At 39.1% G+C, this 25,420-nt stretch overlaps 1 long non-coding RNA gene and 1 pseudogene across 1 annotated transcript; one reads left to right on the forward strand and one right to left on the reverse strand.

The window, feature by feature from the left end:
- The first annotated feature begins 10,568 nt into the window (after window positions 1-10,568).
- On the forward strand, window positions 10,569-16,521 carry LOC115694470 (L-type lectin-domain containing receptor kinase IX.2-like; annotated as a pseudogene).
- Window positions 16,522-18,839: 2,318 nt separating this feature from the next.
- On the reverse strand, window positions 18,840-19,739 carry LOC130139877 (uncharacterized). Its single transcript, XR_008817926.1, has 2 exons — window positions 19,433-19,739; window positions 18,840-19,156 (listed from the first exon to the last, which is right to left on the reverse strand). It is a non-coding gene; the product is annotated as an uncharacterized LOC130139877 (long non-coding RNA).
- Window positions 19,740-25,420: the final 5,681 nt, after the last annotated feature.

Genomic DNA, 25,420 nt, shown 5'->3' on the forward strand with positions numbered 1-25,420 from the left:
GGAACAAAATGGGTATTCAGAAACAAACTGGATGACAAAGGGAAAGTTACAAGAAACAAAGCAAGACTGGTTGCAAAAGGCTATTCTCAAGAAGAAGGCATAGATTATGATGAAACATATGCACCAGTTGCAAGGTTAGAAGCCATTCGGCTACTATTAGCTTATGCTTGTTTCCATAACTTTAAATTTTTTCAGATGGACGTGAAAAGTGCCTTTCTGAATGGATATATCAAAGAAGAAGTATATGTGGAACAACCACCTGGTTTTGAAGAACCAAAGAAGACTGATTATGTCTACAGACTCAAAAAGGCTCTTTACGGTCTGAAACAAGCACCCAGAGCTTGGTACGAAAGGTTAAGTAACTTCCTTCTGCAAAATGATTTCACCAAAGGTAAGATTGATACAACTTTATTTATTAAGAGAAAGGGTAAGGATTTTCTACTTGTTCAAATTTATGTTGATGATATAATCTTTGGATCCTCTAACGAATTGCTTTGCAAGGAATTCTCAAAAAATATGCAGAATGAGTTCGAGATGAGTATGATGGGAGAACTAACATTCTTTCTTGGCCTTCAAGTGAAACAAACCAAAGATGGTACATTCTTTTGCCAAGAGAAGTATGCAGAAGAGATTATCAAGAAGTTTGGATTACAGAATTACAAGAAGACAGACATCCCCATGTCTCATTCATCCAAACTGGACAAAGATGAAAATGGTTAAAAGGTTGATCAGAAGGTATATAGAAGCATGATAGGTTCATTATTGTATCTAACTGCATCTAGACCTGACATTCTATTTAGTATTTGCATGTGTGCAAGATTTCAATCAGACCCAAGGGAATCTCATTTTTCTGCAGTAAAGAGAATAATCAAATACATTGGAACATATCCAATGTTAGGCCTTTGGTATTCCAAAGATTCAGATTTTACTCTTACTGGATATTCTGATGCTGATTTAGCTGGATGTAAAGTGGACAGGAAAAGTACTTCGGCTTATACCATATTTCGATGGCAAGAAATATAGTGTCTGGAAGAATAAGATGAATGCATTCATAAAGTCAATTGATCACATGCAATGGGATGTCATCATCAGAGGAGTCAATCCAAGATCTTTTGATTCAAAAGAAAAGTCAATCCAACATCGTCATTGTAGATTATGCACCATGGAGTCATCACGAATGGCATGATATGGCCTCACCATGCTGAGCAAAATCAGGGATCAATTGTGACATCTTGTTCGAATTAATGAACTTGTTGCCCATAAGTTTGTGTTCCAAACTTCTTTTTGTCATATGGTTAGTTTCTTATGATGGCTTCGGTAGCCAGCCAGCATCTTATTTGTGATCTTTAGTTTGTTTGTAAATTGTGTGTTTTTGTAAAAAAGTGACTCTTCCTTCAAACTCCAGGAGTCCGTCATTAAGCTGCTTGCTCTGGTTCTTTTCGAATGGAGGGTCTGTTGGCAGATGAAATGCCACAACCGGAAGGCTTTGACAGATAATTTACTTCTTATGGTAAAAATCACTTCAAATATCTTTATACCTTGAGCTTCTTGTAGTTCTAACATGCCGAGTTTAACTTATCGATTCAATACCTTGATCAGAAAGCAATATATTATGGGTGCTATCCACAGCTGTTAGTGAGAAATACTTAAGTTTTTTAAGTCCGGGGAATTTTATTAGTCTCTATATAGCCTGAGAATGATAGCGTGAGAATCCCAGCAAAATCAGGACTACTACGTCTGGAGTCGTAGTAGTGTGCATAGATTTATTTGCATTTACTATGAGTATCGGATGAACCAAATAAGGCGATGGTTAATTCTTTGTGTTGCAGTTTTGCCTCTGTTAGTGATCGCTGTAGTATCTGCCTATTGGAGGGGGATTTGAGAATGTCTACAAGTCAGACCAGTAAAACACCGACATGGAGTCAACCTTCGATCCAGTAGCGGTGTAACCTAGTTGAGCGGGCATCCTTTGAGTTTGCTGATGTTGTCCATAAAGAGGGTGTGCCCGCGCATTCTGAAACTTTTCGGCAGGAAAAGGCAGATCCCGAGTCCAAATCATCTGAAATACTGATGGTAAACTTTTAAAAGAGTTAATAGTATAAGGGGTTACCAATCAAGGAAAATGAAAGTTAGTAGCTCAATAATAAAGATAGTAAATTAAAAAAATAATCAAGTGAAAGTAGGTAACCTAAAACTAATTGGTAATGTAACAGGACAAAACTTAGGGAAGTTGGTAATTTCATAAAACTATTGTTACGCTACCAACAAGTTATTTACTAAAAGAGATGATGGGAAATTTATTAATTTGGAAAAAAATATTCGTGCTTTAGGGCACCACGATAGAATTCTGCCAATTCACCCATCTCACCAGCTTCTGCCTAGGAGACATGGCCGTTGCCTTTAAATTGATTGAAAAAAAAACACACACACAATAGCATAACTCAATTCTTCAGTATTTAATTTGTTTTCACATCGATAAATAAGACAATAGGAAGATTTGACTCATTATAATATTACTGAACTAACTGCACGCATATGACATATCATTACATTTATAATAAGTCCACTTGGTTTGGTGTGACGATGCCTTTGATTATTTTCTAATCCACCACCCGGTAGAGTGAACCAGACATTATAGCCGGCCATCTACCACATTCTGTTGCCTTTCTTAGCAACACTGCCGTTCGTCGGGGCTATTTGTGTTTCCAATCGAACCCCACCACGGTGATCGTCACTTTGGCCGACGGATTTTGGTGCCTGCACCAGTTTTTCAGTTTTATCAAAACCAAGTGATGAGAATAATGAAGATGTCAACCTGCCAAGGAGGCTCTCGCGGGCGGTGACCAGATCTGCAAAAATCAAGAACACCCTGTATGAGAAGCTTTGGCAGACATAAAGATCAACCTCAAGCACCCACATCCACATTAGTACTAGTCTTGATGATCTCTCTGCTCAGCTCAGACCCTTCTCAGCTTCAGCTATACTCTTTGACAGCACATCTTTCAATTTCCCATCCTTTGGCTCTGAGAGCCTCAAGCTCTTAGACATTCAGGGGAATGCCTATGTACGGTCTCCTTACCTATATCTCTGTTGGGATTTTGACATCCAAATTCCATAGAATTGAACGAGAAGTGTGTGGATGAAAGTGTCCCACATAGGATAGAAGAGGTGATGGGAGATAGTTTATTTTGAGGAGCCTCTCAAATAAGTTTGGGCCCTTAGGGGTACCCCACTTTTATGGAAGAGAGAGGACCTACGCCAAGCTGGGTCGGTTTCCCCGCACGCGCCGCCGGCTGGCTCGGGCCGGGTTCCTGTCAATTTTATTTTTCCCGAATTTATTCTTTTTGTTTCGAACAGATATGTCTGTTCGTAGATTCGGGTTCTACCATCTGTCCAAGAGTGACCAAGTATAACCGAACCGAACGAAATTATTCGCTTGGTGACTCTTCATTTTCGTCCTTCTATATCCGAAATGTTCGCTTGGTGACTATTCATTTTTTCGCACATGACCGAACGAAACTCTTCAGTTATTAACAACTGTTCATACCAACTCTTCATTTTTTTTAATAACATCCGTGAGAGAGTCATTCTTTGGTTTTTCCGAAAAGTCATATTGCTGCACTCTCATTCTTCATCATTATCATTTTATGCGATTATTCTGCGAAGTTGCGTTCGAAGGTTTCCTTTGAAGAAGTACCACTTCATAGGAAAGGTGATCCGTTCTATCCTGGGAGGCAATTGTTCAATAACCTTTGGGTACCGGTAGAGGGGATAAATTGTCTTAAGGACACAACGTCAATTTGTTGGGCTCGGATCAATCGTCAAATTCGGATCACTCATTTCAGGTTTGTCGAACAACTTTACTTTATTTTGCACATACAAACACACGTATACGGACAACAATCTTAAGACAATTTCTATTATCGTGTTTGTATGGTTACATTCTCAATCATTTCTGTCTTCGTGTCAGAAATGGCTACAACATCGATGACGCCTATTGCGTCTGTTTCAACTCATGGAGAGAAGCCGAAAAAGTTCAATGGGGCTGATTTTAAGAGATGTCAACAGAAGATGTTGTTCTACCTCACTACAAGGAACTTGGCAAGGTTCCTCGTTGAGGATGCTCCTAACTTGGATGAAGGAGAGACAAGCAAGGAAAAATTTGCTGCTGTAGATGCATGGAAGCATTCTGACTTCCTGTGTCGCAACTATGTCCTCAATGGTCTGGACAATTCCCTCTACAACGTCTATAGTCCGTTGAAAACGGCTAAGGAGTTGTGGGAAAGTTTGGACAAGAAATACAAAACAGAATATGCTGGGTTGAAGAAATTCATCGTCGGCAAATTTCTGGACTTCTAGATGGTGGATTCTAAGATCGTCTTAAGTCAAGTTCAAGAACGTCAAGTGATTATGCATGACATTCATGCTGAAGATATGATGATTAGTGAATCATTTCAAGTGGCTGCTTTCATTGAAAAGTTACCACCGTCTTGGAAAGATTTCAAGAATTATCTCAAACACAAAAGAAAGGAATTATCACTTGAAAACTTAATTGTTCAATCGAGGATAGAGGAAGACAATAGGAATTCTGAGAAGAAAGTTGGCAGCAATTTGGCGGTCTCAAGGGCCAACGTTGTTGAAGAAGGATAAAAAACCAACAAGAAGAGGAAAAACTATGGAGAGGGATCCACCTAAGGCCTGAAAAAATTTGTTGGCAAATGCTACAATTGTGGAAAGCCTGGACATCGTGCCAAAGACTGTCGAGTCAAGAAAAGACAGAAGACTAAGGCGAATGTGGTGGAACAGATTTCCAATGGTGTTGATGATATCAATCTTACTGCTATGATATCTGAGTGCAATATGGTGGGAAACCCCAAAGAATGGTGGATTGATACTGGAGCAACTCGTCATATTTGTGCCAATAAATCAATGTTCTCATCTTACATGCCTATGGAAGGTGATGAAAAACTCTACATGGGTAATTCATCAACCTCTAAGGTTGAAGGTGTTGGAAATGTTGCTCTAAAAATGACATCTGGGAAAGTTGTGACACTAAACAATGTGCTACATGTGCCAAACATACGCAAGAATTTAGTGTCCAGATCTCTTCTTAGCAAGAATTGTTTCAAGTTGGTGTTTGTGTCTGATAAGTTTGTACTCTCCAAGAATGAGATGTATGTAGGAAAGGGTTACCTTAGTGATGGTCTTTTCAAGTTGAATGTAATGACTGTTGTACCCAATGATGTTATGAATAAAGTTGTTTCTGCTTATGTGCTTGAGTCTCCTAATTTATGGCATGCTAGATTAGGACACGTTAATTATAAGTCAATAAAGAAATTAATGAACATGGGGTTATTGCCAAAATTCGATTGTTCAAGTGAAAAATGCCAAGTGTGTGTTGAATCTAAATTTTCTAAGCCTCTGTTTCATTTTATAGATAATAGAATCACAGAACCTTTAGATTTAATACACACAGACTTATGTGATTTGAAAGCAATATCGACAAGGGGTGGTAAGAAGTATTTTATTATTTTTATAGATGACTGCTCGAGGTATTGTTATGTTTATTTGCTCAGTAGCAAAGATGAGGCTGTGAATGCTTTTAGAACTTATAAGTCCGAAGTTGAAACTCAGTTGAATAAGAAAATTAAAATAATAAGGAGTGACAGAGGAGGTGAATATGAATTTCCTTTTGAAGAAATTTGTTCTGAGTTTGGTATTATTCACCAAATTACTCATCCTTATACGCCGCAATCTAATGGAGTGGCGGAAAGGAAAAACCGGTCTTTAAAGGAAACAATGAATGCATTGTTGAATAGTTCCGATTTACCACAGAATTTGTGGGAGGAAGCTGTTTTGACGGCGAATTTTATTTTAAATAGAGTACCCCACAGAAAGACACAACAAACTCCCTATGAGAAGTGAAAATGCAGAACGCCTAATTTGAAATATCTCAAAGTGTGGGGGTGTTTGACTAAGGTTGCGATTCCTAAATCGAAAAAGGTTAAAATAGGACCGAAAACCATTGATTGTGTCTTCATTGGATATGCTATTAATAGTAATGCATATCGATTTCTTGTTCATAAGTCTGAGGTCCCAGATATACATGTTAATACGATCATTGAGTCAAGAGACGCTTCGTTCTTTGAGAATATATTTCCGTATAACATAGTATATGAGCCAATTAATAATGATAAGAGGCCTCGGGACACTACACCTAGAAGCGGTCCTATGGAGGATGAACCTAGACGTAGTAAAAGACAAAGAAATTATAGTCTTTTGGACCTGATTTTCTAACATATTTGTTAGAGAATGAGCCTCAGACTTTTAAAGAGGCTGTGATATTCCCAGAAGCCCCATTCTGGAAAGAAACTATTAATAGTGAAGTTGAATTCATCTTGTCAAACCATACATGGGAATTGGTTGACCTTCCTCCTGATAATAAACCACTACAACGTAAATGGATTTTCAAGAGGAAAATGAAAGCGGATGGTGTTATTGATAAATATAAGGCTAGGCTTGTAGTAAAAGGATACAAGCAACGAGAAGGTCTTGATTATTTTGATACTTATTCACCTGTTACTAGAATTACATCCATAAGGATGCTAATTGCCATAACAGCGGTGTATAAGCTTGAAATCCATCAAATGGATGTGAAAACGGCTTTCTTAAACAGGGATTTGGAAGAAGAAATATATTTGGAACAACCCGAAGGGTTCATTGTTCCAGGATAAGAGAAGAAAGTATGTTGGCTTATCAAGTCACTTATGGATTACAACAAGCACCAAAACATTGGCATGCTAAATTCGACCAAGTCATGTTATCGAATGATTTTAAGATTAATGAGTGTGATAAATGTGTATATGTTAAGAACACTCATAATGGTTTTGCCATTTTGTGCTTATATGTATACGACATGCTTATAATGGGTAGCGATTGTGAGGTTGTTAAGGCGACCAAATGCATGCTCATAAGTAAATTTGACATGAAAGATATGAGGGTTGCAGATGTTATTTTAGGAGTTAAAATCCACAAGATATATGGAGGATTAGCTCTATCACAGTCCCATTATATTGAGACGATTCTTGAAAAGTGCAAGAATCTAGACATTGTACCAGTAAAGACCCCGATAGATGTTAATTTGCATCTTTCAAAGAATACTGGTGAAAGTAAAGCTCAAAATGAGTATGTTAGTATACTAGGCAGTCTAATGTATGTCATGAACTATACTAGGTCGGACATAGCTTGTGCTGTGAGCAAGCTAAGTCGATTTATAGTTAGTCCAAATGAAAATCATTGGAAAGCTATGAAACGTATATTGGGCTATTTGAAGCATACTCAAAATTATGCTTTACATTACACAGAGAATCCAGCGGTACTTGAAGAATATTGTGATGCAAATTGGATAACCGGCACAAGAGACACAAAATCCACAAGTAGGTATGTGTTTATACTTGGTGGGGGAGCAGTGTCTTGAAAATCATCCAAACAAACTTGTATTGCGAGGTCTATTATGGAAGCATAATTTATTGTTTTGGATAAGGCCGGTGAAGAAGCTGAGTGGCTTCAAAATTTCTTAGAAGACATTCCTAATTAGTCTAAACCAATGCCAGCTGTGTGTATCATTGTGATAGTCAAGCGACAATAGGCAGGGCAAGGAATGTCATGTATAACGAAAAGTCCCGACATATACATCGAAGACACGATACCGTAAGACAACTACTCTCTAGTGGAATTATCACGATTGACTATGTGAAGTCAAAAGATAATGTTGCGGATCCATTAACAAAAGGCCTAACTAGAGAGATGGTTGTAAAAATATCAAGGGGAATGGGTTTAACGCCTATAAAATAAGTCATCATAGCGGAAACCCTACCTAGTTGACTGGAGATCCCAAGATCTAGGTTCAAAGGGACAACCAAGTTATGCAGGCGAAGTAGTGTACTGTCGACTCTTACTCATTCCCGTATGGAGACAGTACTGACATGTGGAGGTTAAGTGTAAGCTTTTAATGATTCTGATTCGGGTATGTGATATACCACACAATCAGAAATCACATATGTGAGTGTGAAGTGAGGACCGCTTCTATGAAGAATTTGAAAGGCCAAATTCTCAAAAGTACTCATGAAACCAGGCGGTGTTCATGGCCAAAACGAACACAACAGTGAGAACCAACTTTGTTTGAGAGATAGTTGTGTGATTCCTATTGTCTGGACTTACACTAAAGGTCGACGGTTCAAAGACATCAAGTCTACTGATTGACCGAATAAGTCCAATAGGTCTCACTAGGGAAAGTTCAAAGTCTTAAACTACTTATCCCAATGCAACGTTCTCTCATGAAATAATCGCACTTGGCATCTCATGCATACACGAAGAGTTATGATATCAGAACTTCTCATTCATGTGGGGGATTGTTGGGATTTTGGCATTCAAATCCCATATAATTGAATGAGAAGTGTGTGGATGAAAGTGTCTCACATAGGATAGAAGAGGTGATGGAAGATGGTTTATTTTAAGGAGCCTCTCAAATGGGTTTGGGCCCCAAGGGGTACCCCACTTTTTGTGGAAGAGAGAGGACCTACGCCAAGCTGGGTTGGTTTCCCCGCGCGCGCCGCCGCCCATCCGGCTGGCTCGGATTGGGCCGGGCCCGGGTTCCCGTCAGTTTTATTTTTCTTGAATTTATTCTTTTTGTTTCGAACAGATATGTCTGTTCGTAGGTTCAGGTTCTACCATCTGTCCAAGAGTGAAAGTGACCAAGTATAACCGAACCGAACGAAATTGTTCGCTTGGTGACTCTTCATTTTCGTCCTTCTGTATCCGAAATGTTCGCTTGGTGACTATTCATTTTTTCGCACATGACCAAACGAAACTCTTCGGTTATTAGCAACTGTTCATTCCAACTCTTCATTTTTTTAATAACATCCGTGAGAGAGTCATTCTCTGGTTTTTCTGAAAAGTCATGTTGCTGCACTCTCATTCTTCATCATTATCATTTTGTGCGATTATTCTGCGAAGTTGCATTCGAAGGTTTCCTTTGAAGAAGTACCGCTTCATAGGAAAGGCGATCCGTTCTATCCTGGGAGGCAATTGTTCAATAACCTTTGGGTACCGGTAGAGGAGACAAATTGTCTTAAGGACACAACATCAATTCGTTGGGCTCGGATCAATTGTCAAATTCGAATCACTCATTTCAGGTTTGTCGAACAACTTTACTTTATTTTGCACATATAAACACATATATATGTACAACAATCTCAACCTAAGCCACCCAAACCGGAGCCTTAATGACATCAGCGGCAGAGCAACGTACTCCTGGAAAGTGCATCTTTGGGTTGAAGCCATGGGGAACCCGGTGGATATCACTAACCGATTTACGTTCAGCATTGACTCTCAACGGAGAAATGGGGGTGAGCAACCTGGGGAAGCCACGAACCGGCTTTATTCAGCCGGTTCAAAACCGGTTCACAGCGGGACCGGTCTGGTTACTTGTTCTCAATTCCAAGGTTGATTCCAGGATAGAACCAGGACTGAGTCAGTTCACCCCTAACCTTAAATAAGTTCTTTTTTTACTCTTTTTCTTTATCAGCCTTGCCGTGTCTCTCTCATCTCACTCTCAAAATCTAACCTTCCTTGCTGACTACAGCAAGATCCTCCTCAACATTGTCGATGACTCGACCACGACTCCAACACGTCGCTGATCTTGGTGCCGCTCGCATGGCTCGTGCTCCCGGTCCTGGGCAAGCTCGACACTCAATTCCTCACCCACTCTCTTAGATTCGCCAGGCCTTCTTTGATACCGTGGATCGACTTCAGTGGCGCGGTTCCTCTCTGACGTACTCTCTCTATTCCTTGTCCCCTCAAAGCACTCGAACTCTTTTTTCTGAGCCTTCTTTTGACTCCTGCTTGTGCACTTTCCATATTCATACTGAAAAATTGACGAGGACTTGAACAAGGTCAACGAAGGCCCTTAGTTTAGGGGTAATTGGCATTTCTTGTAAGTTAAGGTTGCCTTGTTGTGGTCCATATGACACCGATAGTCATAAGGTGATTTATATGATTGCGACCAATAAAGCGAGGTCTCGCCGTAGAAGTTATTGGGTCTTTTTAGAGGATCAAGCCTTTTGAGAGAAGCTGATGACGGACACTTAATTCTACGATTACTACATGGACTATTGACACCGAAGTTTGAGAGTCTAAACCATTTGACCTTTCTATGTGAGATTTGGTCCTCAAGTTTCGATACTGCACACATTTCTGAAGCTAACATTTGACCTTATGGGTCACCATAGACAATTAGACATGGATGAAGTTTTTCTTTGTGGTGCCATCTGAGCCATGTAAACTTCCTCTTGGTTGTGATAAAAAAAAGACACTTGGTTTCTCACGAGACATTCTACTGAGGTTAGCATTAGAATTTGTTGCTGATTGTTGATGTATTCATGTTTGCCATAGTCGATTGTGTTGTTGTTGTGTTCGGAGCTGCCTATGGAGTTCCATATGTATTTAGCTCCGAGCCACAGCCCCCGGGGTCATTGCTTACCACAGCCATCGCTGGATTGATCGTTGTTGCTTTGGCACTTGATACGTCAAAAATCCCCTGTCCTCCTTACCTGAGCAATGATATGCCAGTGGGAAATAATGCACCTAAGACAACCGGGAGAGGTGCAAAAGAAGGCGATTATAGCGCGAAATTAACCAAAAGCTGAGTGGACCCAAGAAGTTCTCCTATAAAAAGTTGATGACCGCGACCGATTCCTTTGCAGATGACAGGATTCTGTGAAGAGGAGGTTTCGGGATCATGTACGAGGGGCACCTAGGAGGCGCTCGCACTCACACACGAGTCGCTGTAAAGACAATAAACCCTGATTCGCGCCAAGGGATAAAGGAGTATATATCCGAGGTGAAGTCATTAAGCCAACTTAGGCACAGAAACTTGGTGCAACTTATAGAATATTGTCACGAGGCAAAAAACTTCGCCCTGGTTTACGAATTCATTGGAGGAGGTAGCTTAGAGGATCATCTGTTTAAATGCAGACCCCTATTGACATGGGAAAGGAGGTACAACATCACTCTGGATTAGCCTCGGTGCTGCATTGTTAGAAATTAAACCAAATTTGTTAGTACTTGTTTCCTTTTTGAGTCTGTTCGTATTTCCATATTTTGATAGATATTGTGAGATATTGTTTCTAGTTATATTTTAGGAAAGTTTCCTAAGTCAATTAGATTTCCTAATTAGAATAGGTTTCCCAGAAAGAGATTTCCTATTTCGAATCAAACTATGGTCTATATATAGTCTATTTCTTTTGTAATTGAGACATGCAATAGAAAGGCACGAATTGCGATCGTTTCACCTTAAAAAATTTCTCCATCAAATCAATATTGTTGCAGCGCCTCTGACGCTCAACAAATTGGTATCAGAGCTTACGGTTCGTGATCATGGCCTCAACGAACAATCAGCTTCCTCTTCAATACCCTCGTCTTACCAAAGAAAATTATGGTAACTGGGCTGTTAGAATGAAAGCTCTACTCGGCGCCTACGGTGTGTGAGAATTTGTTAACACTAGCTATGATGAGCCAGAGGATGAAGCCACGTTGAACCAGAATCAGAGGAATGCCTTGGAGAAGGCTCGAACGAAAGATCAATATGCCCTGTCGATCATCTATCAAGCGTTAGATGATTCCATGTTCGAAAAAGTTTCGAACGCCACTACTGCTAAAGAGGCATGGGAGATTCTTCAAAAACACACATCAATGAGTTTAGAAAGTTCAGAAGATTCGCCTTCAAACCTTGAGAGGCGAATTCGAGGTAATTCGTATGAAAGAATCTGAATCGATTGCTGATTATTTCACGAGAATTTTGGCAATTGTTAATCAGATGAAAAGAAATGGAGAAGAAGTTTCTGATGTTCGTGTTGTTGAGAAAATACTTCGGTCCTTAGACAAGAAGTATGATTATATTGCGGTTGCAATCGAAGAATCCAAAGACTTGGATGCCATGACGGTCGATGAACTTATGGGTTCATTACAAGCCCATGAAGAAAGGTTTAGAAAGAAAAAGATTGAACCGGTGGAGGAAGTTCTCCAAACGTAGTTAACCATACGAGATGAAAAGGAGCAAAGAAGAGATCCCGTACAAAATCGCGGGACAAATCAAGATCGTGATCGAGGTCGTGGCCGAGGTCACTTTCGAGGAAGAGGTCGCGGATGAAGCAGAGGAGATCCTGCTCAAATTGATGGAGGATACCAGTACCAAAGAGGTGTTCGTGGAAGAGGAAAGAACTCGACAAGCCAATGGTATGATAAATCTAAAATCCGATGTTATCATTGCAATAAACTTGGCCATTATGCTTCTAACTGCTGGAATAAAGAAAGTAGCAGACCAGACGAAAAGGCGAACTTGGTAAATAATGATGATCAAGTTCTCTTATTGGCATTCAAAGAAGATGAAGAAGGTCAAATCTAAAATCCGATGTTATCATTGTAATAAACTTGGCCATTATGCTTCTAACTGCTGGAATAAAGAAAGTAGCAGACCAGACGGAAAGGCGAACTTGGTAAATAATGATGATCAAGTTCTCTTATTGGCATTCAAAGAAGATGAAGAAGGTCAAAGCGATACGTGGTATTTGGATACCGGCGCAAGTAATCACATGTGTAGGAGAAAGGAGATGTTTGCCGAGTTAAATGAGACAATTAAAGGGAATGTCTCATTCGGTGATAACTCTAAAATTCTTGTTGAAGGGAAAGGTACAATTTTGATTCGCTTAAAGAATGGTGCACGTCAGTTTATTATTAATGTTTATTATGTTCCAAAAATGTCAAGCAATATCTTGAGTTTGGGACAATTTCTGGAGAAAGGTTATACTGTTCATATGAGAGATCTTAATCTTATGTTGAGAGATCGGAATAATAAATTGATTGCAAATGTGAAGATGTCGAAGAACAGGATGTTTATTCTTAATATAAAGAGTGAGATGTCTCGATGTCTAAAGACATGCGTATATGATCCTTCATGGTTGTGACATTTGAGGTTTGGCCATCTCAATTTTGGCGGACTCAATTTGCTTTCTCGCAAGAAGATGGTTTATGGCTTACCACATATTGATCATCCCGATCAATTATGTGAAGGATGTGTTATCGGCAAGCATTCCAGAACTAGCTTTCCGAAGGAGGCGACTTATCGAGCGAAGAAGCCACTTGAGTTGATTCATTCTGATTTGTATGGCCCGATCAATCCTCACTCATATGGTAATCATCGATATTTTGTTACTTTTATTGATGATTTTACTCGGAAAACTTGGGTGTATTTTTTGAAAGAAAAGACAGAAGTGCTTGATATTTTCAAACAATTCAAGAACCTGGCTGAAAAGGAAAGCGGCTATTTTATCAAGGCTTTGAGGACTGATCGTGGTGGAGAATTCACCTCAGCCATATTCAACAAATTCTGTGAAAATCATGGTATTTGGCGTTTCTTGACGGCCCCGTATTCTCCTCAACAAAAAGGTGTGGCTGAACGGAAAAATAGAACCATTCTTGATATGGTTCGAAGCATGTTGAAGAGCAAAAATTTGTCCAAGGAATTTTGGGCAGAAGCTGTTTCGTGTGCCGTCTATCTTCAAAATAGATGTCCAACATATGGACTTGAAGGCGTAACTCCACAAGAGGCATGGACCGGGAGAACACCAAGTGTTTCGCACTTGAGAATTTTTGGGAACATTGCATATGCTCATGTCCTGGATAAAAAAAGATTGAAACTTGAAGACAAGAGCAAAAAGCTCATCTTTATCGGGTATGATTCATCATCCAAAGCCTATCGATTATTTGACCCTAACACTTTGAAAGTGTATGTAAGTAGAGATGTCAAGTTCGATGAAGATGGAATGTGGGAAGAAAATCTAAAAGAAGAAGCGAATGTTCGTGATGATTCCGATCAAATAGAGTTGAAAGATCAACCTTCACCTTCTTCTCCAACATCTTATTCAAGTTCATCAACACCATCCTCTTCAAATAGTGTCGATGAACCGCTAGTGCCAAGATCAAGAAGATTGTCTGAAATTTACGAAGTTACCGAAGAGCTTCATCTTATATGTCTTCTTGCAGATTATGAACCACTTGCTTATGATGATGCGGCCAAAGAAGAAAAGTGGAGGAAAGCCATGAACGAAGAAATTGAAGCCATCGAGAAAAATCAAACATGGGAGCTTGCTAATCTTCCGAAGGACAAGAAATCAATTGGTGTTAAATGGTGTACAAGACCAAGAAGAATGAGAAAGGTGAAGTAACAAGGTACAAAGCTAGATTAGTAGCGAAGGGGTACAAGCAAAAAGCCAGAATCGACTATGATGAAATTTTTGCCCCTGTCATCCGCATGAAAACGATTAGATTGATTATTTCCATTGCTGCTCAAAATAATTGGCGGATTTATCAAATGGATGTCAAATCAGCATTCTTGAATGGCATCCTTGAAGAAGAAATTTATGTCGAACAACCCGAGGGGTTTGTTGTGAAAGGTTATGAAGGCAAAGTGCTAAGGTTGAAGAAAGCTCTATATGGGCTTAAACAAGCACCGAGAGCATGGAATTCCAGAATTGATGCATATTTCAAGGCGAATGGATTCTCTCAATGTCCATACGAGCATGCACTCTATTTGAAGCAAGAAAAATGTGATATTCTACTCTTTGTTTATATGTTGATGATCTTGTTTTTACGGGAAATAATTCGGCGATGATTGATGCTTTTAAGGCATCGATGGTGAAAGAATTTGAGATGACCGATAATGGTCTCATGAATTATTTCCTTGGTATCGAAGTGAAGCAAAGTGCCGATGGGATTTTTATTTCCCAAAAAGGATATGCAGAAAATATCCTTGAAAAATTCAACATGAAGAACTGTATGTCGGTCAATACACCAATGGAGTGTGGAACCAAGCTTTCGAAGTTTGATGATGGTGCCGATGTTGATTCGATATATTATAGAAGCTTGATTGGAAGTTTGAGATACTTGACATGCACGAGACCGGATATTATGTATAGTGTTGGAATTGTTAGTCGATACATGGAGAAGCCGAAATCATCTCATCTTAAAGCTGCAAAGAGAATACTTCAGTACATCAAAGGTACTATTTCTCATGGTTTACACTATTATTGCTCTGAATCTTTTAAACTTAGAGCTTATTCGGATAGTGATTATGGTGGAGATATCGACGATCGAAAAAGCACCACGGGATTTGTATTTTTCTTGTGCGACACTGCTTTCACGTGGTCATCAAAGAAGCAATCAAGTGTTACTCTGTCGACATGTGAAGCTGAATATGTAGCTGCATCTTCATGCGTTTGTCATGCAATATGGTTGAGAAGACTACTCAAAGATATTCTTATGGAGCAGAAGAAAGCAACGGAGATTTTTGTTGATAATGTTTCTGCTATTGCTTTGGCGAAAAATCCAGTTTTTCATGAACGAAGTAAACATATCGATGTTCGATATCACTTCATCCGAGAACAAAGTTAAAGAGAATGAAGTTGAAGTATTGCATGTGAAGACCGGAGATCAAGTAGCGAGATATTTTTACTAAACCTCTCAAGATCGATGCTTTTCGAAAGTTCAAGAGCCTGCTTGGAATGATCGATGGAAGAGAATTTGGTTTAGGGGGGAGTGTTAGAAATTAAACCAAATTTGTTAGTACTTGTTTCCTTTTTGAGTCTGTTCGTATTTCCATATTTTGATAGATATTGTGAGATATTGTTTCTAGTTATATTTTAGGAAAGTTTCCTAAGTCAATTATATTTCCTAATTAGAATAGGTTTCCTAGAAAGAGGTTTCCTATTTCGAATCAAACTATGGTCTATATATAGTCTATTTCTTTTGTAATTAAGACATGCAATAGAAAGGCGCGAATTGCGATCGTTTCACCTTCAAAAATTTCTTCCATCAAATCAATATTGTTGCCGTGCCTCTGACGCTCAACATGCATTACCTGCACAAACAATGTCATCAATGTGTGATCCATAGGGATATCAAATCTAGCAATATCATACTCGATCAGAAGTTTGTGGCCAAATTGGGAGATTTCGGCTTGGCTAGGCTAGTTGACCACACCAGAGGGCTAAACTCAACCCTAGTGAAAGGAACGCCGAGTTACTTGGCTCCGAAATGCTATCAAACGGGCAAGACAAGTAAAGAATCCGACATCTACAGTTTCGGAGTGGTCCTCCTGGAAATAGTATGTGGGAGAAGAGTTTTCGACTTGGAACTAGCTGAGCAAGGCCTAGGCCTTTTTCAGTGGGTTTGGAAGCATTATCGGTGGAGGGGCCGGCGCAGGAATTTTCTCCTTACTGTGGACCAGAGGCTCGGCAAGGACTTCAACAAGAAACAGGCAGAGGCCTTGATGATGGTGGGGCTGTGGTGTGCTCATCCCATTGCTGGGTCTCGGCCTTCGATTGAAGAGGCAATGGCTGTTTTGAACTTGAAGGCAAAACCTCCCAAACTCCCCTCAAAGATGCCGAGTTTCAGCATATAATTAACCCGAAGGTCTGGTCTTAGATGCGTTTGGCTTTATGCAAATGCCTCGCTCTGTAAAAAGAAAAAAAAATATGCCTAAATGATGTCTATATTTATTTTTCGAAAATGATGCTATTTAAGTGTGATGTATGTGAAAATCACCGAAATAGAGGTCATTCTCGAAAAGCTATTGTACTCGCCTTCTTAGTCATTACTGATAGTAATGTTGTACGGTACTTAAAATATTTATTTAGATTAGATCACGTCGAATAGTGTCATTTCAAGAGGGATCTCGAGTTGCTATTGAGATTTTACTCTTATGAACGAAATGAATTGCGATGGCGAAATGAGCCATCACAAAAAATGAGCTACTGCATGGGAATCTTTGTTGCCATTGGGGTGAAAGGAACAGGGAATAATATTCCTAAAATTTTGAACCAAGTAGTGAAATAGTTGATGAGAATAGAATAAAAATAAAATGGTTATGTCCGTCATCATGCGAAAGGGACGAGCCGCAATATTATACAGAAATGAAGATAGCAGTTCAAAAGATGGTAAATGCATGTTTTAAGTAGTTTCTCATGTCTTTGGCAAAGAGAGAAAAAGGAAAGTATTTTCATATGTCCTTTGGATGGTGCACATAATTTTTTAGTGTCCACGTTGTCACGACCTTCCCGAACGGTGTGCCAACTAAGGATTGGCTAATTGATTACTAAGTTTAAATCTAACTCGAACTCTTTCAAGTCTATATCAATTCACGACTTAGGCTCAAATTATTAACATGCAAATCAATTTTATTTAAGAGTCGCCACTAATTAGTTTTCGGTAAATCGATTAGATACACAAGTAAAGCATGAAAGAATTACTTTACTTTTACGAACCATAGATTCAATGAATTTGGGGACTTGATTCCACTAATTAATCAACTAGCAGCCTTCTTGCAAATCATGAGTCATAATAGCACAACTTAAAGGGAAACATCAATCAATTTATTGAAAGTGCGCAAACAAGTAATAATCGAGATAGAAATACGCAAACAATGACCTAGCACTTATCTCTAAGAATATTCAAAACCCTATTGGAAAGCCTTAAAAGCTTGTTTCATTTTGAGTATGATTTTTTTTATCAAAAGATTTTCACATAAATCTATTTTTTTAAAGCTTTTCCTAATTTTTAGAAAAAATAAAAATTTTGGAATTTTTAAAAAAAATTAAATTATTAAAACTTCGGCCCTTTCCCTTCCTTGCTCAACAACGTGCATCCAAAAAGCCAAGCCCTGCGGCAGAGCACAGGGGACCAGACTTTCCATGTTGCTTTCTTGGGATTTTCCCGGTGAGGCCCACCCCACCTGCAATGCCCACCATTGTCCATTTGCAAAAGGGGCGGCCATCAATTATTGTCGTGCGCAGGGCTTTGATATTTTTCGCGTGTGCGCACGTGGTTGGATCCTTTTCACTCGGTTCCTCGTCTACAATCATTTGTGCTGAATCAGGTTTTTCAACAGCACGTGGGGCCCTTTTTACACTGTCACAAGCAACGAAACCACGAGGCGCTTTCCGTTTCCCACCGCCCTCTCCTCTCGTGCGCGTTGTCTTGACACTATCGGTATTTGGATCGAATACGTAATCCATTTGCGAGCGCCGTGACGTTGCTCACCCAGCTATTGACGGACGTGTACGCGCGCGGACCAAGCATTAACCAAATCGATTTCTCTGTTCATCTCGTGCAAACAATCTCATGTACGTGCCACCCTTCCGGACTCTGGCTCCATGGCCCGCAAAATCAAAGGGGGTATTCCATGAATTCGTGGTTCGTGGGCTAAGGACACGATTTAGGTGGCCTATGTGGATAAGTACGCATGATAGTAGATTCACATAGCTGTACAACTTTTCCCAATAAAGAATACATACCAATACTAGGAATGTCAAAATCAAACCGAAAAATTGAACCGAGATACGAACCGAGTCAAAAATTTTGTGCATTTCGATTTGGTTCGATTTTCAGTTTGAATAATCAAAACTAACCATTTTTGTTTTTTAATTCGGTTTATTTCAGTTCAGTTCTGATCGAAGTTCGAAACGGAACTCCGAACCGAACTGAAAATAACCTTATAAAAGGGCTAAAACTAAAACTAGAATGGGCAGTCATTTCTCTCTCTAACGCATCTCTTTTACTGTCTCTTTCTCTCTCTATTTCTGCAACTCTCTTCTTCATCGGCTGTCACTCGAATCCTCCGTTTTCTTTTGCTTGCTCATCTTTATCACCTCGTCGTGGTCAGCCACGTCCTTCACTTGCTTCGTTTGACTGGTGATTGCAAGAGACCAAAGATAAAAAAAAAAAAAAAAAAAAACACATATGGTACTTTGACCAAGCAGTAACAGAACTTAAACGAAGAGAAACATGAAACCCACAAAAGGGGAGAAGGAAACGGAAGGGAATTTCTACTATTTCTCGACCCAAGGTTGAGCTCTGCAAAATCGGCGCCATTCTTGAACTCCTGAAGAAGAAACCCTCTCATTCCTCCTCTCTCTCTCTTCTGTGAGAAATTTTCCAACTCTAATTGATAGATTGAGCTCTGCAGCAGCACGGCCCTCGCAGAATCGGAGCAAAGGACGGCGCTCCGGCACATCGTGTTTGTAATTGCCGCCTCGGCCAAGCTCTGGGAATAGAAGAAGCTGAGCCGTGAATAAAAAGCAAAAAAAAAAGAAGAAAGAAAGAAAAGAAGAAGCCGAAAATCAAACCGAACCAAATTAGTTTTTCGGTTCGATTCATATTCGGTTCAAGCAAGATTCGATTCGGTTCAAAAGTACACCCTTAATGATTTGATTCGGTTCGATTTTGTTGAAAAATCAAATCAAACCGAACCGTTTACCCACCTAACCAATACCTGACAAAAGCTGGAGTGGTTCATACCACTCCATCCTAAAGACCTAACCTTGGCCACCCTTTCCAAGATTTTGAAATGTCAAAGGACCCAATATGTACTTCTAGATTAACGACAGATCACAGATTAACAACCATGAGAAGATTGTAGCTGATTTCTTGAACGTTCTTCAACCAGAGAACATAAATTCATTAGTTTTCTTGATGTCCCTCTTAGCAATTTGAAGACTTGACTAGCAGCAGTTGCCGAAAAAAAAGAACAAAATGAAACGTCATATCAGATTACATGTGTGAATACTATGCTGGAGTTGGGCCATGATGGGATACATTTCGTCACTTCCTCCACAACAAGCACGAGGAATGAAAATCGCTGGTCAAATTGTAATCTTGTGGGAACACTCAACGAAAGAGGCAGACGCCGGGTGAGTACCTCACCCAGCGACAGCAAGGTTGAGCCTCGCTAGTGGCCTGCGAGGGCGATCCTTGCCTCTAGTTTCGGCGACCTACTAGAGGATCAAGATGAAAGGAAGAAAAAAAAAAAAAAGAAAGGAAAAAAGAAGGGAAAAATAAAAATAAATAATTCAAAAAAATATTCAAATATTATTAAAAAATTATTCACGTTAGCGCTGTCCGCGCAACGTAGGACGATTGGCGTCCATGTCAGTGCCGGCTATCCAAAATTGACCGGATGGACTCAATTGACACAAATGCAAAAAGTTTAGGACTGGATTGACAAAAAAATATTTATGATTGGATTGGCACATTTACAATAGGTTTATGACTGTTTTGGTAATTTTTCCCAAAACACAGCCTTTCTCATTCATTACTAGTAGTTATGTTGTACGGTACTTAAAATAATTATATAGGCTAAATTAGTCGAATAGTGTCGTTTCAAGAGAGACTCATATAAACAAAATGAAGTGCATTAGCAAAATAAAGCGAAATTACCAAATGCGAGTTTAAAATGGATTTGAGGTCAATATTGCCACCTCTAGTTAAAAATGAATGAGAGCACTCAAGCAAATCTCCCCAAAGTGAATTGGTCAAAATTTAACGTTTATAATTTTCGCACCTTAGTAATTTGAATTTTCTTCCCTCTAGAAATACAGCAAATTTGTTTTCTTTACAACAACTCCCACATAACCAATTACAAGTAGCTTTTTCACAGCATTACCATCGCAAAATCTCACTTAATTTTTAGCGCGATTATATAGTAAGCTATCAAGAGTTAGCCTGTGGCTACTGACTCGCCAAAGAAAACATTATAAGTTAAGTCGCGTGGATGGTTAGATCAGAATTTATATGCATCAAAAGAATTTGGTTTCTAGTAGAATATCTTTGATTCACCGCACAAGCTACTTTTCCGCAACCATTGGCTGTTCTGCTCTTGTACCTTCTTCTATGGAGAAAATTACTAACTGATGGCGAAAGCGAAATAGAATAATGTCGCGGTCATTCAGTTATGTAGGTGGTATGTAGTAGGTATTATGATTAATTAATTCATGTAGTGAATTTAAAACGACTTGATGCCGCAAAGTCCACAAATTCCCTGAAGTGGATGACAGAGAGAGCGAGAGAGAGACCGGACGTTTGTTGCCATTCCATACTTTCTCTCTCGAAAAGATCATTAGCCATAAAGCAATAATTAGTAGCTACGTAGACGTACTCATAGGCTAGGCCGGGCCGGTTGGACCCGGCGAGCCTTAAGATGATTCGGACGAGTTTGATCGAAAAGTATTTGACGGAAAAACCGGATTCGCGATAGACCCAAAATCTCAATACGATTTCTAATGACGAGCGAACATGAACAAATAAGAATTTGAGTTTTTGAGTTGCGTTTTGCACCCTCTTTGCTCTTTTTTTGCGAGAAACATCGATAGAAATGCATAGTAGAGGATGAGATTAGATGCCCGCGAAATTCATATGAGCAGAAACCGATTTATAAAGTTTAAGCTAGCGGTGAAGGCACGAGGCTTCCTAATGAACAGGGGTTCGACTTTGTAAATCATGCGGGTGCAATTCGATCATCCTGCTAAAAGATCTGTAGAGTTCTCCTCCTCCTTTTTTTTTTTTTTTTATCCCTTGCTGTCTTTTGCTTCGCTAAAGACGACAAGCATTCTCGATTAATTAATTGTAAAGCTCCTCTTGTCAGCTGCTTGTATATTGATGGGACCAGCGAATGCGTAAGCGCTTACGCAAAAGTCATACGGGTCAACCAGGCAGTCGTTTGACCAAAAAAAAATTCAGGCAGTCTTTTAATAATAATTAAAGTACATTCCGAAGCCTCTCACAGACTGGAATTAGAAAAACCTTGTGATGGGACCAGCGAATGCGTAAGCGCTTACGTAAAAGTCGTACGGGTCAATCAGGCAGTCTTTTAATAATAATTAAAGTTAATACTAAAACAAATCCAAAACTAATATATATGTAATAAAATTACCCTAATTTAATTTTTCACCATAAAAAATTCCAAACTGATATACCTCTAATAAATTTATCATAAATTAATTTTTTTACTATAAAAAATCTCAAACCGGTACATTGATAACAAATTTACCCTCTATTAAATTGGATTAATACCACAAAAAATCACAAATTAGTAAATATGTGACAAACAGAGGGTAAAACCCTAAACTGATATACTCGTCAATTGCCACATGTTATCAAACTCAAAAATTTGACGATAAAATTTAATGGAAACTAATATAGAGTAAAATTGTTATAAATATAACAATTTAAAGTTTTTTGTACTAAAAAATTAGCTTAAAATAAATTTATTATAAATATATTAATTTAAGATTTTTTGTGATATTAATTCTAATGATTATTTTGTGGAGAAATGAGAGCAATACGCTCCCATAAAGTTTTGGAGAGCGACGGCTTGCTATTCACTGGATAACTTGCTCTTCCGGTCACAAAAAAGTTGTGGCCTCTTAACATATGATAAGCTTCCAAAAGGTTATTTAGTTTTAGGTTACGCTTACCTCAACGGAAAACCTTAATGATCATGGCCACTACGCCTACATATTAATGCAATAACTTATCAAAGTAAACAATTTGTGACATGTAATTATGATCACATGCATTGTCAATAATGTGTTTTATTTTATATCATTGACGAAACATTTCAAGGTATAATATGTGAAATCATCATAAAATTATATGAACTACAATTTATGAAATGGATTTATCTCATTTTATATCTTTTGAAACTAATAGTTATAAAATATTTATCTTGCCCTTTGGAACAATTTTTCATACATTGTTGCTGCTTGGACTTAAAGTTGTCTCATACAAACAGATTCGGAAAATTGTCCAAAAAGTTCAAAACCTATTGTACGATGGCCAATTCAATCTTAAACCTTTCAATTGTGCTAATTTAGTCATAAACCTTTTGTCGATTTTCCAATATAGTCCTTCCTGCTAATTTTGGCCGAAAATCATAGATGTGGGTGCTAGACGTCTTGTATAGCACGGTCAGTGCTGACATGAAAAATTTTACAATATTTTTTAATTTTTTTTTTAAATTAATTTTAATTTTATTTATTTATTTTTTCCACCGTTAAGTGTCACCATTCTAAATTTTTTTTTAAAAATTGCAAATATTATCTACATTAGCGTTGACCATACCACGTAGGACGACCGGTGTCCACGTAAGTGATTTTTGGCCAAAATTGGTTGGAAAAACTACATTGGCAAATTATCAAAAGTTTTGAGATCAAATTATTACAATTGAAAAGTTTAGAATTGAATTGGCCTTCATACAATACGTTTTGAACTTTTGGGACAATTATGCTCGAATAGATTTGTACCTTATTCATATTCCTCTAGCTTAAAATGCGTGCAATCTTTCTAATTCATATTTGTTAGGATTGCAATGAGGTGGATTTAGGACGGTTGACTCTATTTCATCGAAAATGGTCAATCCTAAATAAAGATCGAGCCTGTCCTCAATCCGGTTTGGATTCCAAATAAGAATCTCAAATACATCCCTCTTAAATATGCGGGAGCCTGAAACTTAATTAATTCACATATTTGTATATTTTGAATGTATAGATATATCAACTAAAAAATGAATTATTACCAAGATAAGTTAGTGCTCCACAATCCAATTCTCGAAAACCAATTATTTTTATAAGCTGCAATTGGTCATTTGAATTTTTTTGTCGGATGGAAAAGGAGTAATAAGATAATGATGATATTTGTAATATATTTTGTCGAATCAAGTGGCCATTCTCTTAGCTTACGTGACCAGAGTTGCGATTGTCACACAACCTTCGCTTGGTCAAGCAACCACCGTGACTCTCACAGTGCGGCTAGCAATAGAGAGAGAATAACAAGACAACTACTCCGTCCATGAAGACAATTGCTCGCTCGGCGCCTCACCTCGATTGCCGTAGCCGTCAACCATCGCATGGCTCCTGTTGCTGTCTAATCTCGCAGTTGTAACTTCACCACGACAATCACTATCGACCAGAGTCACGAGTTCTCTCCACTGCGGGTCTGTCCACGTCTCTCGCCAACCATTATTCTTTGTCATCTTCATCAGCAGCCTTCTATTGTCATTGTTGTAAGCTGTCCTTCTGGTGTCATCGCAAGCTCATGCTCCACTTGACAAGCACATTCCTTTGTTTTCAGTGTTCGTCAAAAGAGTTAGATCTGAATTGATATAAATATAAAAGATTTATGATTATTTTTGTAATTTTCCCATTTTCACATTGATAAATAAGACATAGAAAAACTCAACTCATTATAATATTACCGATTTAAATACACGTGTATGTCATATCATTATATTTATAATAGTGGGGGATCATGGGACAAAAAAATAAATTTACTTGGTTTCGTGTGATGATGCCCTTAATTATTTTTTAATCCACCACCCAGTAGAATGAACCAGACATTACAGCCGACCATCAACCACATTCTGTTGTCTTTCTTAGCAGCACGCCGTTCGTCGAGCCAATTTGTGTTTCCAATGGAACCCCACCACCGGGATTGTCACTTTGGCCACCGGTTTTTGGTGCACGCACCATTTTTTCAGTTTTTTCAAAGCCGAGCAGTGAGAATAATGAAGATGTTAACCTGCCCACGCGGCTCCACACGGCGCTCTGAGCTCGCAGGCGGTGACCGAATCTGCAAAAGTTATGAACACCCGATATGAAAAGCTTTGGAAGACATAAAGATCAGCCTCAAGCGCCCCCATCCACATTAGTACTAGCCTTGATGATCTCTCTGCTCAAAACCCAGCCATCCTCTTTTGACAACACATATTTCAATTTCCCATCCTTTGGCTCTGAGAGCCTCAAGCTCGTAAGACATTCAAGGAATACCTATGTACCGTCTACTTACCTATATCTCAGCCTAAGCCACCCGAACAGGAGCCTCAATGACATCAGCGGCGGAGCTACGTATTCCTGGAAAGTGCATCTTTGGGATGAGGCGACGGGGAATCCAGTGGTTATGGCTAACTGATTTACGTTCAGCATCAACTCTCAATAGAGAAGGGGTGAGTAACCCGGGGAAGACGCGAACTAGCTTTACTCAGCCGGTTCAAAACCGGTTCACAATGGGACCTGTCTAGTTACCTATTCTCAATTTCAAGGCCGGTTTCAGGATGGAACAGGGATGGAACCAGGACCGAACCGGTTCACCGCTTGTTGGCTGGGTCCTTTTTCTTTGTGCGGCCCAGCTGACGTGCTAAAAAAAGAAGAAAAGGAGGCCAGGAAGTCAAAAGAATAAAAAGGGAGGGCTGTTTCATGGAGAGCAAGTGGAGAAGAAGAGAGAGAGCGCGTTCCTCTGTCGCGTTCACAGAGGAACGCGCGGAGAAGAAAGCAGAAGGGGCTACGGCTTTTGGTCTAGATTCAAAGGCCAAATGTTGTCAGAATTGGCTCAAATTTCAGTATATTGTTCGTGAGATTGAGGCGTACGAGTTGATCGGTTTTATTCGTTGAAAATCTTCTCCAAATTGTCTTTCCTTTTATCCAATCACGGTTAGAGTTCTTGCTCGAAGTACTGTCGTATTGTTGATGTTGAATCT

This window comes from Syzygium oleosum, unplaced genomic scaffold (genome assembly GCF_021117445.2).
Source record: "Syzygium oleosum isolate NSW1041296 unplaced genomic scaffold, Sole_v2.1 Sole_v2.14, whole genome shotgun sequence".
In the NCBI taxonomy this organism is placed as follows: Eukaryota; Viridiplantae; Streptophyta; class Magnoliopsida; order Myrtales; family Myrtaceae; genus Syzygium; species Syzygium oleosum.